Source organism: Capsicum annuum, unplaced genomic scaffold (genome assembly GCF_002878395.1).
Source record: "Capsicum annuum cultivar UCD-10X-F1 unplaced genomic scaffold, UCD10Xv1.1 ctg45904, whole genome shotgun sequence".
Lineage (NCBI taxonomy): Eukaryota > Viridiplantae > Streptophyta > Magnoliopsida > Solanales > Solanaceae > Capsicum > Capsicum annuum.
Genome location: NW_025853434.1, coordinates 1 through 2757, shown reverse-complemented (window position 1 = coordinate 2757; position 2757 = coordinate 1). Strand labels below are relative to the sequence as shown.

General features: G+C 36.3%; 1 long non-coding RNA gene across 1 annotated transcript; it reads right to left on the bottom strand.

The window, feature by feature from the left end:
• Nucleotides 1-613: 613 nt before the first annotated feature.
• Nucleotides 614-2743, bottom strand: LOC124892319. Its single transcript, XR_007050188.1, has 2 exons — nt 1058-2743; nt 614-888 (listed from the first exon to the last, which is right to left on the bottom strand). It is a non-coding gene; the product is annotated as an uncharacterized LOC124892319 (long non-coding RNA).
• Between the last annotated feature and the right edge of the window lie 14 nt (nt 2744-2757).

The window sequence follows — 2757 nt, the reverse complement described above, 5'->3', positions numbered from 1 at the left end:
TTAAAAAATATTTTTTAAAGTTAATTTTTTTTTTTAATAAATGGGACCAAACTAGCCATTTGGACCCAAAAACGGCTATATAGCCGTTGGTCCTACTGCTAGTTTGGCCCAAAATCCCATTATTTTTTTTTTAAAAGGTATCCGGGCCGGGCTGGTTAACCGGCGGGCCTGGACCAGGCTTGGTCCGGGCCGGATTAGCCGGGCCTATTTAAAAAAAATAACCGGCCCGAAACCCAGAACCCTAAAGCCCTAAGACTTACCGGGCCAGGTCAAACCGGGCTGGGTTAGTTACAAGGGCCGAGTCGAGCCGGCCCACTTGACACCCCTAACCTCTAGGACACAAAAATACTTATTGTGTTGGTCTTTGAAAGTTTGTGTATTATGCGTGAAAGCCGGTAGAGAAATTCGACCGTCCGGTAATAAAAATTTATTTCCAACTCCACGAAAAAATAATAATACCTTTTGTCGTAAGTACATATTAGATTAAAAGTGGTTTATGAATTTTATTGGATGCGTAAATGTTTCTCAAAAATAAAATATGTTTTCCCTTTACGCATATATTGACAGTCGCATTATATTATATTAAAAGTGGTTTATGAATTTACGGTGCTTGTAATTCGTAAGTTTCATTAGTATCTATGCAACATTGCTACTAAAGTTTATGTTACATATAGCTTGATTTGTCTGGGACACAAGTATGGAGAGACAATCATGTCCGTAAGATGATAAAACAAAAACCGGCGTACATCATAGAACATTAAGCTTTCAAAACTTCTAACTACTTCCATGATTTGCTACTCATGATCTTCTACCTTGTTGCTTTCCTTGAATATATGCTCTGAATCCGGATTTCCTGCGTCCTGCATCAAGCATTCGATCACCACCTGCCTGCAATCATTTTGACTTCTTGGTTATGGGATTAGTTATATTTAACGAACGAAAGCATAAGAGGAAAGTCTGTTACTTTGTAATTTAATATGACTTGGATAATTTAGAAAGTATGACTGATATTTTACAGTAAATCTGGTAAGAGAATCAGTGTGGATGCAGTACGTACCTCAGAAAACAAAGCTGTATTCCCGGAGAGATTGTGTATGTCTTGTTTTATCTTCTATTTTGCCTATGAAGGATTATCTTCTTGATAATACTTGTTGTAAACCTCAGTTGGTTTGAGATGGAACAGGAGTTACTGAAGCGAGCATCAGAAACCAGGAGATTGGCATTGGCTCCAATTCCCCTAACGCAAAACCCTCAGGTTCTCAAATCTGCTTGTCAAATCCAGTGAGAGGGAATCTTGAATTCGACAAGCAGATTTGAGAATCCAAGGGTTAGCTTTTGGAGAATTAGAGTCATTACCTAGCTTCTTATGCACGCTTCAATAACACCTCTTAGCTTGGAAGAATATGTTCTTTGCTTGTTTATGGACAAAAGCACCGACATTTAAGATTGACAATGAAGTGATGCACAATATATAACTTTCTTAAATTTGTCGGTTAGGAGACTCTGGCTTGCAAGGTTTGAAATTTAGTGAAATAAGTGACATTTATGCAAAGACAGCAATAAGTGAAATTCAGTGACGAGCCTGTTTATAGTCGCAATAAGTGTTGTACTAGTAAGCAACCAAATATAAAGAGGGGCGAATAGAGATTGAGGTAACATGTTTTCGAACAGAGACCAGCAAGAGATGCGGCAGAGAGAGGTAGTGTATCATTGATAAAAAAGGGAAATATAGAAAAACAAAGATAATACGAGTCAATATTAATATTAGACGAGTATATATCATGTGAGATTCATTGTGTTTCAATAAAAGAGATTCCTTTAATGCAGACCAACAAGAGATGCACTAGAGAGGGGTAGTGGGAAAAGAGATTAGAGAAGAACAAAGATAGCAAGAGTTAAAACAGGATGGCTACAAATCAGATAGTTTTGTGCGACCTATTTACTACTTGAAACATGTTTTCTGGTGGAGACTAGCAGGAGAAGCAATAAAAAGAGGTGTGGGAAAAGGGAAAGTGAAAAGAACAAAGATAGAAAGAAATGGATGGGTTACACATCATGTTAGATACATTGTGTATACATCACAAATGCTATTTAAGCAGCTTACTTATAGTCGCGATTAAGACTATATCTGGTTATTTCACTTTTCGTGTAAGAATGAATATGCTAATAAGTCAGAAATTCATTGGTATTTATATAGTTCCTCTAAGATTAGAAGAGGACTATAATTTTGTCTTTTGCGACTTGTACTCAAATTCCACATCAGCTTTTTTGCCGTTTACGAATATAATAATTACCATTCAAGAAAACCATAAATACATGTCAAACTTTTGACATCTACTTATCTCGTGGTCAAACCTTCTAGGTCAAAAGTCAAAAGTGTTGTCTATGATGCAAAACTTGTCAAACCTTGAAGTTTTGCCCATAGCATATCGTTTCTGATAGTTCCATTTTTGATGGATATTCAATATATATTTTTTCTTGAGCATATACTTTTTATCGATGTGTTAATGGACTTCTTTGTCTGAAGCTTTCATTTTTGTTTACATGTTCTTGTTTCAGTTCATTAAGACGATGGAGGAAAGGCCAAGAGGTTGAAGTTTTGGAAGCTCATAAAGCAGCTATCCAAGCAATTGTTAAATTGCCCTCAGGCTAGCTTGTTACAGGTATCAATCTAGACAGTACTTTCTAGTTTTTCAGTTCATATAGTCAGTCGTTCTGAATTTTTAAGATCTTAAAACTTTGTTGCACAATCAATTC